The sequence below is a fragment of the Cherax quadricarinatus genome, chromosome 16, assembly GCF_038502225.1.
Source record: "Cherax quadricarinatus isolate ZL_2023a chromosome 16, ASM3850222v1, whole genome shotgun sequence".
NCBI classification, from domain to species: domain Eukaryota; kingdom Metazoa; phylum Arthropoda; class Malacostraca; order Decapoda; family Parastacidae; genus Cherax; species Cherax quadricarinatus.
This window is the reverse complement of record NC_091307.1, coordinates 8,217,276-8,232,792: the sequence shown is the minus strand read 5'-3', so window position 1 is coordinate 8,232,792 and position 15,517 is coordinate 8,217,276. Positions and strand designations below refer to the sequence as shown.

The window sequence follows — 15,517 nt, the reverse complement described above, 5'->3', positions numbered from 1 at the left end:
GGGTTTTCAGCGGGTGAAGCGCCTACAAGCTAGGCCTACTGCACCGCCTCACCTGCAAATTTGAGTCAAGGTGTGCAGGTGGAGGGCCCAGAGGCACCTGTAAAACCTGTGCAGTGACATGTGTGCTGGGCATCTGTGTGTGTCACTTACATTTGTCACCATCATCTCGGAGATTCCTCGTCTTCATTGTTCAAGCTAAGGTGAGAAAAGAACTTTTACCAGTTAATGTCCCATTACTTTGATACAATTTAGTAATATCCTGCGACTTGATAATGGTTCAGAACGAATCGAAAAGACGTACAAATAGCGGATTAACAGTTAATTTTAATATATTAAACAGAGTAAAAAAAAATTATGCAGTGGTTCCAGGAAGTCTTACAAGAATATGAGTGTGTTAAACTGTGCAGGTTAAGCTTACCATCTTTGTCTTATAGATTTTGCAGTTGTAGCCAAATTGATTCTAAAAAGTACTGAGATTGTAAATCCACTGGCAGCTGCCCGTCATCCTTCACCTCGATGTTATATCTTCCTCTGCTCGATGGTTGCCCTAATTATTAAGGTTTCATATAATACGTTCACACTCGTCAATGTGGTGAAATATGCTCGTCATTATCTTGTACAATGTTCACACTGCCTGATATCATTGTCTTGGACTATGTTCACACTCCCGTTAGTTTCGTGTTCTAATGCGGACACTGGAGTCAGTGCGGTGTACAACTCTGACACTGGAGTCAGTGTGGTGTACAACCTTGACACTGGAGTCAGTGTGGTGTACAACCTTGACACTGGAGTCAGTGTGGTGTACAACCTTGACACTGGAGTCAGTGTGGTGTACAACCTTGACACTGGAGTCAGTGTGGTGTACAACCTTGACACTGGAGTCAGTGTGGTGTACAACCTTGACACTGGAGTCAGTGTGGTGTACAACCTTGACACTGGAGTCAGTGTGGTGTACAACCTTGACACTGGAGTCAGTGTGGTGTACAACCTTGACACTGGAGTCAGTGTGGTGTACAACCTTGACACTGGAGTCAGTGTGGTGTACAACCTTGACACTGGAGTCAGTGTGGTGTACAACCTTGACACTGGAGTCAGTGTGGTGTACAACCTTGACACTGGAGTCAGTGTGGTGTACAACCTTGACACTGGAGTCAGTGTGGTGTACAACCCTGACACTGGAGTCAGTGTGGTGTACAACCCTGACACTGGAGTCAGTGTGGTGTACAACCTTGACACTGGAGTCAGTGTGGTGTACAACCTTGACACTGGAGTCAGTGTGGTGTACAACCTTGACACTGGAGTCAGTGTGGTGTACAACCTTGACACTGGAGTCAGTGTGGTGTACAACCTTGACACTGGAGTCAGTGTGGTGTACAACCCTGACACTGGAGTCAGTGTGGTGTACAACCTTGACACTGGAGTCAGTGTGGTGTACAACCTTGACACTGGAGTCAGTGTGGTGTACAACCCTGACACTGGAGTCAGTGTGGTGTACAACCTTGACACTGGAGTCAGTGTGGTGTACAACTCTGACACTGGAGTCAGTGTGGTGTACAACCCTGACACTGGAGTCAGTGTGGTGTACAACCCTGACACTGGAGTCAGTGTGGTGTACAACTCTGACACTGGAGTCAGTGTGTAAGGGCAACTTAAGGGTCGGGGGACACTAAAACTCTAAGCCCCGTAACTCATCCTGAAATCAATAGGTAAACAATTATATAAAAAGTGAGGCGAACGTTTTACAATTAAAACTCTACGCAGACTGCACTCCTTGGCGAAGTGTATATGCACCAGTGTTTATATATCAGTGCATATATATATATATATATATATATATATATATATATATATATATATATATATATATATATATATATATATATAATTATAAAATCTGTACACCGAGAATTGTGTATATTGCGTGTATTTACCCAAATGTGTGCGTAAAACACCGAGAGGTATGTATCTATGTATATACGAGAGGTATGTGTTTATATACAGTTATGTATGTCTGTATATTTACAGCGAGTTATATATCTCTGTGTATATATATATTCAGAGAGGTGCGTATCTTGTGCATATCCACCGAGTATTGACTTAAATCTCTATTGTATAATTGAGGTGCACCTGACTGGTAGTGTACAAGTTATATAGAGCCTTGATGACCCTCGTCCAGTCGATAACCTTAAAACCCTACCTTCCTCTCTCTAGCTCTCTTTCCCAAGTCTGTCTCAAAATTAGCCCGTTTTTGCGTATTTCAACAGCACTGCAAGTTTCTGTAGTTCACTGGCTAGATCGCGTTGTTTGTCACTGTAAACGCAAGTAAAGTGCGTTATCGCTCTTACGACCACAGTTGCGTGTTAGTGAGCAAATATAATGAGCCCTCCGGTGCGGGTTTATTACCTCGCATTATGACAATTTGGGTTTATTTTGAGCTCGTTATCGTGTTTGGTGATCGTGGGTCTACGCCACACATGTTTTGATTAGACTAACTCCATAAGCGATGCCTGGCGGTGTCGTTGTGATATCTTGCACACGGAGCGTCACGTCTGTGATGGACACGGAGCGTCACGTTTGTGATGTCTTGCACACGGGGCGTCACGTCTGTGATGTAGAAAAATTCACTTATGTACAGTTTAGGACATTTATTATAGGAAACATTTCGCCACGAGTGACTTCTTCAGCGCTAATACAGAGATAATTCAGAAACGAGTATATATAGGGCGTCGTGTCTGTGATGTATTGGACACGGGGCGTCGTGTCTGTGATATGCAGGATACCGGACATATGACTCTTCTAGACACTAGACAGACAGTAGTCTGTCTTACAGTGATGGACACCAGGGTTTCACCTGCCTAAGGAAGCACGATACGAGGGAAGCAATGAACCCGTGTGGGTCATGCAGCGCCTGGAGAATGAAAGGAAATGCATCCTGTTGTATCTTAGTAAAGCCAGCGGAAGGCCTCGGTCAGATGACCAGAAGCTCTAGTGGCGGGTCATCATATGACTAAGACCCGCATCAGGAAACACTTGTCCAGTTTCCTGACAAACCTTATCTTAGTCAAGATACAATAAGATAAGCTCCATTGTGATCTTGCTGAGACATCTCGCACATAAGAACGAAGGTACGGACTGGTGATCAGGTCAGTACTCTCTCTTACAGAAGTGTTTGAAATTGCACGTAGTGGAGCGAGTGAATTAAAATTAATTCAAATGACAGCCATACAAAAAAGGCAATTTGGGAAAATATCACCACCATCACTCACTATACACATGGCTTTATAAATTCGAATAATGTTTTGTAATCCATTTATAATGTAATATAATCCATTTATAATATAAAACGTTTTTTCTCTTTTAAGTAAGTTTAATTATGAACAAGTACACATGAGTACAATTATCATACATAGTTTAACTGATATGTAGATTACCTAGGATAATAACTGACATTCCACAATAAGAAATTGAAAGTGTTTGCCCAGCACAAGTGTAACTCCAAGCTTGCCGAAGCTACAACCAAAAACAGTTAGATAAATTACATCTGGATTGCCTACCCTTTTATACTCCTCAAAATAGCCAGGGATGTAAATGTGTCGAGCTAACTCATGTAACCAAACTCTGATGTTCACCAGTTATCAACAAATAACATTTTTTTTTTTGTGGCATCCTCCTCACATAGTCCTTCAAGGATATGACAAATTGGATAATTTGGCTAAAGTACTGTTAAAGACAACATGCTGAATAAAAATTTTGGTTGTCAAAAAAAAGACTTATAGAAGAATTATCAAAAGTAATGAAGAAAGATAGAAGTTTAACCTAAATCATTCCGTCACACCGAATTTAGGTTAAACTTGTGAATGGGAAAAAAATGAAGCGACTTTTACTGCTAAACCAAATAATTATCAGTTTATCTTGTGTATTGATCTCAGTCACATGAAATGTCAGGTGTGTAGACAGAGCACATGATAGCACTGGGACAAACCTACCAGCCCATGGAAACAAGATAGTGCGATTATATCATTTTATTGCGAAGACGTTTCGTCCACCAGGGACTTGAAAGTCCTTAGCGGGGCGAAACTATATTAATGTGTATTTTACATACTGTCGATATACTCTGTGTAATGAAATTTAATCAGATTTGACCTCATGTTAGTGTATTATGCTCAGGAACAAACAATATATATACTGTGAGCAACTTTCAGCTATTTTATATGACTGTAAGTAGTGAGTCAGTCCAAATACCCAGATCTCCACATGCAGGTACCTGCTCCTAGAGCACAGTATCACCTACTGACCCATCCGAGGCAGGTGCAACTCGCCCACACCCTGCTGCTGTTCATAAAGATCTGATGTCCTGAGATTGCATCCACAAATGGCACCAGCTAAATAAAACAAATTACTTAATGATGGTCATTATAATTAGTGAAATGACCCAGTTGATAATAGGCTACCTGGAATCTTCAAGAGTTTCTACACACCATACACATCTGTCTTGTTCACACGCAGGACGTCACTGGGTAGAGGGCTTGTGTGTCAGGTATCCATGTACAATTTATGGCCCTTACGAAGATATGGTTCCATAAAGAAAAAAGAGGCTTTGTAAATGGTCTTTGTAAATGGTGCAGGTCTGACCGAAACGTCGTCGTAAGCTCCTCTCTCTCATATTTACTGGTTATTTGTGTATATGGTTCCATCACTGTTCTCACGAGAGGAATGTCTTCGGGAGTCAGCGCCCCGCAACCCGGTCCCAGAACAGGCCTCAAGTGGCTAAATATGTGAAATATAATTAAGTTCTACACTATATTGTAATATACACAACTCTTTAATATCCGATAGATATAAACATTAATACAATGAGCATAAGACTATACCTGGAGTATACCTGGAGAGGATTTCAGGGGTCAACGCCCCCGGGACCCGGTCTGAGACCAGGCCTCGTAGGTGGCAAAAAGTCATTGTGGGTAGTAAAGAGCCATTGTGACCTCTGTAACTCTTGTTTGCACCAGTGCTCACCAGATGAGCCCCACCTGCACAATAAACTCGCCGCTCAGGCTACAAAAAATGAAAGGAAGGAAAGCAGAGAATAGAACAGGGACAGAGGAAAGGAGATAAAGGGGGACAACCAGAGAGGAAAGGCAAGAAGAATAAAGGGCAAAGGGATGAACCAGTTACATTAGACGACACTGCGAAAAGAATTTAAAAAGGGGGAAAACAAATACACACACACACACACACACACACACACACACACACACACACACACATACACACGCATACACACACATACACACGCAAACACACACGCATACACACACACGCAGACACACACGCATACACACACACACACACACACACACACACACACACACACACACACACACACACACACACACACACACACACACGCATACACACACACACACACACACACACACACACATGCACACGGGGGAGGGGAGAGGACACAGGAAATCCATATAAAACACATACACACTTTCCTTTTGCTGCTTACACGCAAGCACCTCTCTTGTAAACAAAGTAATTGAAGAACTGAAGAGAAAATCAAATTGAGTTTTAGGTGCGCTGGAGCGGCCATCCTGCCTCACTGTCTTGATGGAATGAGTGACAAGCAACTGTGCTAGTGGTTACCACTGGATAAATTACTTATTCTTGTGTTATCTCAGTCTGGGAGACTGACACGGCATTATGGTCGACAGGGTATTGTGGTTGCTGCTCTGCCTCGAGGACACGTTTTTTTTTCGTATTAATGAAAATTGGATACATCAGTAGTGTGCTGCTAACACTAACCCCCCCCCTCCCTCCCCTATTCCATGTGATAGTTAACAGAACAAAAGTGTGTTTTCCTTTTATATTCCATCATGTATGAAGAGGCTGCAAGATTATGATATATTGTGACTCCTCAAGGTAGGTTCCTTGTTGCTGGTGAAGGGCTCTTGATCTGGGGAATTGAATCTGTGCTTCAGTTCCCTGAGTTAACCCTGAATGGCTTTCATCATCCCCCCCCCTCAGGCGCTGTATAATTCCTATGGATTTAGCGCTCTCCCATGATAATGTAATATTCTGAATAATAAACTCTAGGGGAACTGTATGTAGAATTTCACGAATATTAATATACGTTGCTTTCGAAATGGAATAAATATAATGAATTGATAAATATTCTTGATTATTTTATATAATAAAAAGGGAGATAACGTGCAGTGTTAATTTCTTTCAGTCTACCTTTCGACAAAAATAAGTTAATTAACAGTTGTGTTTACCATTGGTGCGTCAGGCAACACTGCAGCTTGTTCGTATTAGCGAGTTGCAGCTTGTGTGCTTGTATCAGTGAGTTAAAACTCGTGTGTTCGTATTCGTGTTTTACAATGTAGGTGCTCGTATTAGTGCTCTGAGACTTAGGTGTTTGTGTTAGTGAGTTGCGATTTGTGTGTCCGTATTAGTGAGTTAAAACTTGTGTGTTCGTATTAGTGAATCACACCTCGTGTGTTCGTATCAGCGAGTCACACCTCGTGTGTTCGTATCAGCGAGTCACACCTCGTGTGTTCGTATCAGCGAGTCACACCTCGTGTGTTCGTATCAGCGAGTCACACCTCGTGTGTTCGTATCAGCGAGTCACACCTCGTGTGTTTACTTGTGGGTCTGTTGAATTATAAAAAAATGTAAATTAAAAATTAACTAAATAAATTTTGACATAAGAGGTCATGGAATAAATACCAAGTCAAAAAAATGTGAACGTGACTAGCATTTAAAGGGCATTTTAGATAAAAATGGACGTGATTAGCATTTTAAGGATCCCACTGGTGTGATGAAACACTGCTGCAGTGTGGGTGAACGACAATGATCATAGAAACGACATGTACCACTTCAAGTTCAGTCAAGAAGAGAGGAAGGGAGGGGAGACCGGGCTGTCAAACTTGCCGGAACTGTGCCTCGGTCAAATGTTAACAGTGACATTCTACGGCTAGTGGAAATGAGGGTTTAAGTTTTAAGAGTTAAGCTCTTACTGTCAGCTGTGACCTTCCTCCATCCGACACTGGTTGGTCACTGTGACCGACACTGGTCACTGTGGCCCCTGACACTGGTCACTGTGACCCTGACACTGGTCACTGTGGCCCCGACACTGGTTGGTCACTGTGGCCCCGACACTGGTTGGTCACTGTGGCCCCGACACTGGTCACTGTGGCTCCCGACACTGGTTGGTCACTGTGACCCCGACACTAGTCACTGTGGCCCCTGACACTGGTCACTGTGACCCCGACACTGGTTGGTCACTGTGGCTCCGACACTGGTCACTATGGCTCCCGACACTGATCACTGTGCCCTCGAATCTGGTCACTGTGGCCCTCGACACTGATCATTGTGGCGCTCGACACTGGTCACTGTGGTCACAACACTGGTCACTGTGGCTCCCTGACACGATCACTGTGGCCCCCGACACTGGTCACCGTGACCCCTCGACACTGGTTACTGTGACCCTACTAAAAATTGAGGTCATTTTTATTTCAGATGTGTTAAAAGCCACTTTGATGGTTTGACATGTCTGCAGTTGTGACAACGTTATTGTTTGTGGTGTCACAACACAACTGTAGTGTCACCCTATAACTGTATGTAGTAACACAACTGTAACACACATCTGTAGTGTGTAACAACACAGTGATAGTATTAGATAGAGAAAATTACCACAACCAATGCATATAAATGTGAATGGCAAAAGGCTACGTGACTCCACCAAGCCCTTTAAAAGGCATGTGAATATTAATTTCTCCCTAAAAAAAAATCACCTGGCTCTGGTCATGAGACAGAGGCCCACTGTTGACTTGCCGATCAACTTCGTGGAAAAAAATTGCACGTGTCACTTTTATAAGATGCGTGTGTGGTCTTTAAGATGCGTGGAAGCGAGAGAAATGCGGGAGAGAGAGAGAGAGAGAATGTTGGATGGGAAGCACGTTCGTGTGTCAAGCAGAGGACAGCAGGTCAAGGCTGTTGTTATAGTCTAGTCGAGGAACAGCGACCACCACATGTTAATCTCTCTCTATCTTCCATCTCCACTAGGTTATTGTGATTATTTCTAGTGTCTGATCAGTGTGTTGTGGGGACTCCTAGTACCTTTATTAGTGTGTTGTGGGGACTCCTAGTGCCTTTACCAATGTGTTGTGGGGACTCTTAGTGCCCTTATAAGTGTGCTGCTGTGGGGACTCCTAGCGCCCTCATCAGTGGGTTGTGTGGGACCCCTTGTGGATGCATTTCTCCCATGACCGTAAAATAAATATATTTATAGATTTTTCATTACTATGCTCCAGAATTATTATTCCTGCATAATCACAGTAAGAATAAAATCACGTGAAGTGGCAGAGACGGAGAATTTATTAATATAATTAACGGGAGAAATTTTCAGGATCGGGAAGGTACTGTTGTTGATCTTATGTCCACAGACGTCAAGTGAAACCGCTCAGCTCCGAGGCTTTCAAAAGATTCCTCACGGTTGGCGAGGCTTCAATAACATCTACATTGTTGTTGGGAACGTTAGTGGGTGGAGGAAGGGTGCATACTCTCCCAGGTCCTGAAGGTAGAAATGTGCAGCATGAGAGAGAGGGGAGAGGGATGGGGTGCAAGGGTGGAGAAGCGCATACTCTCAGAGGTCTTGAAGATCGAAATGTGCAGCGATAGGCAGGAATGGAAGGGAGTTGGTGCGGCCTCACCCAGATCACAAAGCAAGAAATACGTTGTTGTTGGTGGTCATCAGTGGAGAACACGGTAGGAGGTAGTACATACTCTCCCAGGTCTCAAAGCTAGAAATCTCTAGCAATGGCTTGATAATTGTCAGGGGAGGGGAAACAAGGCTGTTGTTGAGCGGGACTTGTGCTTCCGCTGAGCGTAACGGATGATGAGCCCTCAAGCACGTCCCAGAACAACCCTCAAGGCACTCCAAACACTTTTGCTACAGCCATTGCAAAAGAAACAGGCAGCATTCACGATCAAGGGGATTTTTTTTTTCCTTGCGTCTTCTCGGGCTCTTGGGGAGGATGATGAGGATCAAGTTCTAAAAAATAATGAATAATATAGAGAGCGAACAGATATTGATTTGCAGCTGCGTCAAGGAAGAAATAAAGAATAAGAAGAAAAAACTCAATTCCGTGGTTAAATATTGAACTTTTTAGTGGCTCAGGATAGACCGAAAGGTCGGGGGGAAAATGCATTAATTTGTGGATTTTTATTAAATATAGACCCGTGAAAAAATGAAAATCAACAACTCATAAGTCTAAAGCCAGTTCACGTGAACATTAGCAGATGAGACAGCACTTTCTCCTTGTGTTTACCAAGTCATGCTCGTGTGTCGCCCCCGTCTGTTGGGTCAGATCGAGCCATGATCACCATCATCGCTTGTCTTGGTGATACTGCTGATCTGCTTCACGGTCACACACTTACGTGATAGCTCTGCCACAACAGTGGATTGAACTCAGTGGTGTCCTGGGTTGTACTCTTGTAACTCGTCTTTGAAGCTACCAGCCCCTTGCTCTAATCAAATCTGATTATTCCACGGGTATCGTATAATCCTTACAGGTTGCACACTCCACAATTATCACACACACACACACACACACACACACACACACACACACACACACAAAAGGCCTAGTGTCTAACCGACATGTGCCTAGGACAAAATGGTAACAGACCATCAATCATCATCAATCATCATCATCAATCATCATCATCAATCATCATCATCAATCATCATCATCAATCATCATCAATCATCATCATCAACCTCCTTCCTCTCATTAGCTTTTCCACCAAATTATAAGTCATCCTAGAGAACAAGGTAATGGGAGGAAGAAAGAGAAAGTCACTGATGATCTAAACATCTGAGGGAGTACGGATATAGCCATCAAACACGGGAAACAGAAGTAATGGGGGAGACAGAAGGTAGCACCTAGCCTGGAGGAACATCTCAAGAGACAGCCCCCTGCCTTTCTCTCAGCAGGTCCAACTAAAGTTCTGCTCCTACTTCCCCCTAGACTCATCATTTACCTTTGCTGTTTAGCCCCACACCGTCCCCCCTTCCCCTACCTGCAACTTCAGCCCTGTCCTCTCTCCCTGTAATGATGTACATCTCAGTCCCAGCCCTACCTCCTCCACTCATGACAGATGCACAACAGAATGATTAGGCAACTCAAACCAGAGCACGCTAAAGAAAAGATGGCTCAGATTGGTACACAAATACAGATGGACTATCAAATATGAATGATGAAAGAACAAATAGCACAGGCCACCTCAGATACCATACGTGTCACAAAGCTGAAATGATAACTGATGTCATATTCTCAACAGGATATCAAGTAATAAAGACGAACGAAACAAGGGATGCAGAGCAGTGTCAATGCTAATAAAAATCAGTGAGGGTTTTGAAGAGACGATAGGGATAAACAGAAAAGAATCGAATGACTACATAGTAGGTACAATCAAAGCTGGGTCACCCGAAGTAGCCCGAATAGTGATCCACAACCTGCCACCAAACAGTAGGGGAGAGAGAGAGGATCATGAAGCCAAGAAGGAAATGGTCGACACTATAGCAGATGCAGCAAGGAGAGCTCATGGGGCTAAAGCCAAGCTATGAATCATGAGTGATTTCAGCCATAAGGAAATGGACTGGAAGAACTGGGACCCACTAGGGACACCGAAAACGTGGAGGACTAAAATGATGGAGGTGGCTAGGGAAAAGTTTGTGTCAGCAAGTCAACCTATCCAAGAGAGGAGGAGATGGGCCAGGAGAGAGGCATGCAGCTGGTACATCTGTTCACTATTAACTTTAAGAGCAGGTATGGTAGGACCCACAAGGCAAGGAGAAGGAATCTGTCAAGTGACAATTTGACATTCAGGGCCAGGAACCAGGACTCGACCCCTACATAAAGTGGAATGCATACGCATTCCGCTTTATGTAGAGAGTCTCTCTCTCTCTCTCTCTCTCTCTCTCTCTCTCTCTCTCTCTCTCTCTCTCTCTCTCTCTCTCTCTCTCTCTCTCTCTCTCTCTCTCTCTCTCTCTCTCTCTCTCTCTCTCTCTCTCTCACACACACACACACACACACACACACACACACACACACACACACACACACACACACACGGGAAACTAAACCATGTCACCAACAAAAATAAACACCACACTCCATGGGTGGTCATTTAAACCTAAACTGTTTTCATTTTGTTTTGCCTCGAGTTAATCACTTGAAAATTTATTCAATCATTAATAAATTATTTCACTATTAATTGTTTTTATTTTTTTTTTTTTAATTTTGCTCTCTTGTTTATGAATTAAATATTTTTTATTGAGTTTATCAATTATTTATCTGATAAGAGGACCTGCATGGGGTTACCGATATATATATATATATATATATATATATATATATATATATATATATATATATATATATATATATATATATATATACTATATATATATATATATATAATATATATTTTTTTTTTATTATCACACTGGCCGATTCCCACCAAGGCAGGGTGGCCCGAAAAAGAAAAACTTTCACCATCATTCACTCCATCACTGTCTTGCCAGAAGGGTGCTTTACACTACAGTTTTTAAACTGCAACATTAACACCCCTCCTTCAGAGTGCAGGCACTGTACTTCCCATCTCCAGGACTCAAGTCCGGCCTGCCGGTTTCCCTGAATCCCTTCATAAATGTTACTTTGCTCACACTCCAACAGCACGTCAAGTATTAAAAACCATTTGTCTCCATTCACTCCTATCAAACACGCTCATATATATATATATATATATATATATATATATATATATATATATATATATATATATATATATATATATATATATATATATATATGGATTTATGCAGGATGAGGTTAATCATAGAATTAATGAGGGAAAAAAGGTGAGTGGTGCGTTGAGGTATATGTGGAGTCAAAAAACGTTATCTATGGAGGCAAAGAAGGGAATGTATGAAAGTATAGTAGTACCAACACTCTTATATGGGTGTGAAGCTTGGGTTGTAAATGCAGCAGCGAGGAGACGGTTGGAGGCAGTGCAGATGTCCTGTCTAAGGGCAATGTGTGGTGTAAATATTATGCAGAAAATTCGGAGTGTGGAAATTAGGAGAAGGTGTGGAGTTAATAAAAGCATTAGTCAGAGGGCAGAAGAGGGGTTGTTGAGGTGGTTTGGTCATTTAGAGAGAATGGATCAAAGTAGAATGACATGGAGAGCATATAAATCCATAGGGGAAGGAAGGAGGGGTAGGAGTCGCCCTCGAAAGGGTTGGAAAGAGGGGGTAAAGGAGGTTTTGTGGGCGAGGGGCTTGGACTTCCAGCAAGCGTGCATGAGCGTGTTAGATAGGAGTGAATGGAGACGAATGATACTTGGGACCTGACGATCTGTTGGAGTGTGAGCAGGGTAATATTTGGTGAAGGGATTCAGGGAAACCGGTTATTTTCATATAGTCAGACTTGAGTCCTGGAAATGGGAAGTATAATGCCTGCACTTTAAAGGAGGGGTTTGGGATATTGGCAGTTTGGAGGGATATGTTGTGTATCTTGATGCGTATATGCTTCTAAACTGTTGTATTCTGAGCACCTCTGCAAAAGCAGTGATAATGTGTGAGTGTGGTGAAAGTGTTGAATGATGATGAAAGTATTTTCTTTTTTGGGGATTTTCTTTCTTTTTTTGGGTCACCCTGCCTCGGTGGGAGACGGCCGACTTGCTGAATATATATATATATATATTATATATATATATATATATATATATATATATATATATATATATATATATATATATATATATATATATATCTATAGGTTAAGAAAGTTGAAGTTATGTAAGTTTAACCTTTGAAAATCTCTAATGTTAAACCACAAATTAGTATATTTAGGACACGGCATCAACGATGTTGTTAAGCTTGACCAAGAAGCGTTGAAATCTGGACTAGTGTTCCTCGTGGTGGTAGAGTGGATTGATACATCATTGGTGCTCTGGTACATACGTGTAATATAGTACACCCTCCAGTGGTGTAATTAGGTATTGTCCCTGTGGAACACTTTGGTTCCTGGTGCAGTGATTTACGGTGACCACCCATGCGATAACTGGAATGTCTTTTATGGAAAACTTGTGTAGAACGCTTGTTATAACCGCTATCTATCGTACACATCAGGTAATGTGCTCCTAGTATCGTCGCCCACGCGGAACGATCCCACACCCGATGTACAGGTTAACGGCAGGATCAGGTATGCTGTTAGTGTCAGCAGCACGCGATATATCAGGAATATCCTTGTGGTAAACACTTTTTATAACGCTTGTTGCAACAGTTATCTGTTACATATCTGTTAATGGTTCCTGGAATCTTCGCCTACGCGGCCAGCAAGTTGTAAATCCTCTGCAATACTTCCTCGCGCATCCCTCTGTCCTGTGTTGTTGTATCCTTTTTTATGGAAATCAGTTAACGGGGTGGGGTTTAAACCTATAGCAGGACAGTGCGCTACCCACTGTACCACCTGTTCCTTGATTTGTTTTGTGATCGTGTTATTGCGGTTTCGTGAGTCTTGTTTCGAGGACGTCACGCGCAGTGATGTTGAGTCTGGCTCCTTGTATTGACTTGAGCTCTGTTGATGGAACATGGTAAAGATAGACACAGTTTGAACATGAATGGTATACAATACCGACAAGATGAAGAATTAGACACATGTGCAACATCTGGATATCTTCATTTGTAGACGTTTCGCCATCCAGCGGCTTTATCAATACAAATTCAAAGACATGGGAAAACTTTAGAACTACGATAGACGAGGTAATCCGTCACTCAGGCTTGGAGTTGAAGCGTACCGTAGTCTTGAAGACTATCAGTACCCCAGGATGCGACCTGGGGAGAGGTGGAAGTGTACCTTAGGTAGAGCTGTGCTTTGAAATGAGCTGAGGTAGGATAACAGCTCTTAGCCTGTAATACTGATTTGTGAAAATAAAGCAGACAATAGTAGAAAAATAGTAACCACTCGGGGAGGAACTTAACGTCCTGTTATGTGTATAAAACAAAAACCTGTTAAATGTCTTACTCTCTAGCATTCCTGCTTTTTATTTACATTCTCATGAACACACGAGATGACAGCAATTCTTGCAAGCTTCTACTTACACTAGACACTTACGTTCACTTTCCTGCGGTTTTCCATAATAGTTTTTATTCCTGAAGTGTATAATTCAGGAGGCATGGTCCGAGACTGGGTCTCGGGGGCGATCCCCTCACGCCGATACCAGAAAACTGAGAAAAGTTCTTTTACTGAGGAACGACCACATCGCGCGGGAGCTCAAATGGTTTAGCGCTTAAGACGCCGGCCTCGGGAATCGATCTCGGGACCTTGAAATTCAGGGTCAGTTCTATTACAGCTTGGTAAAGACTGTTAGTGTTTTTATTGTAAAGTGTCATCAGTTCACGTACTCTTATAACCCTCCTGATATTCCTGTTTACAACCTAGATATTCGTGCCACCCCAGCCACTCCTACTGTCACCCTAGCTACTGTTAACACGCAAGGTACTCCTGTTATCCCAGATACTGTTAGTCTACTCAGTTACTTCTGTGGTCACCCCTAAAGATTCTATTTTACTCCAGGCACTCCTGTGCTGGCCCCAGGCACTCATATCACCCCAAGCTCTCATGTCACCCCCAAGCACTCATATCACCCCAGGTACACTTCAACGGGAATACCGTTGCTCAAAGACCAACAGTAACACCTACAAATAAATACATTCATGAAACATAACAGAGTAGTAAATCCCAGCGTCAGGAGTCTTGTTCAGTAAATGCACAAGAAATCCTTCCTCTGGGAGTCTCTCTCAGGTATAATAAAGTCAATCTGTCTCTCTCACTACAGACAGCAGGAGGCGGTAAAGGTCAACACCACGGGGGAGAGAGGGTCTCTCTCTCTCTCTCTCTCTCTCTCTCTCTCTCTCTCCTCTCTCTCCTCTCTCTCCTCTCTCTCCGTCCTCTCTCCTCTCCCTCCTCTCTCTCCGTCCTCTCTCCTCTCCCTCCGCTCTCTCTCTCTCCTCTCCCTCCGCTCTCTCTCCTCTCCCTCCGCTCTCTCTCCCTCCCTCCCTCCCTCCCCCCTCCCCCTCCCCCCCCTCCCTCTCCTCTCTCTCCTCATCTCTCTCTCGCTCTCTCTCTCTCTCTCTCTCTCTCTCTCTCTCTCTCTCTCTCTCTCTCTCTCTCTCTCTCTCTCTCTCCGTCCTCTCTCCTCTCCCTCCGCTCTCTCTCCCTCCCCTCCCCTGCCCTCTCTCCATCTCTCTCCCCTCTCTCCCTCCCTCTCTCTCCCTCTCTCCCTCTCTCTCCCTCCCTCCCTCCCCCCCCTCCCCCCCCTCTCTCCCTCTTTCTCCCTGACCCACGCAAACCTTAATAGAGAAGCAGCTGCCGGGGCCTCTACAACCTGCCTCGCCTTAAAGGTTTCGTTCACGGTATACACTTTGCCATCCGAGTCTAGT

At 43.3% G+C, this 15,517-nt stretch overlaps 1 protein-coding gene across 1 annotated transcript in view; it reads left to right on the top strand.

Annotated features, from left to right (window-relative positions):
* Positions 1-15,517, top strand: part of LOC138852756 (irregular chiasm C-roughest protein-like) — a gene marked incomplete at its 3' end in the record, with an annotated part of 152,755 nt that overhangs the window by 319 nt on the left and 136,919 nt on the right. The window contains 1 exon segment of the mRNA XM_070085377.1: positions 1-200. This exon segment is cut by the window's left edge and continues 319 nt beyond it.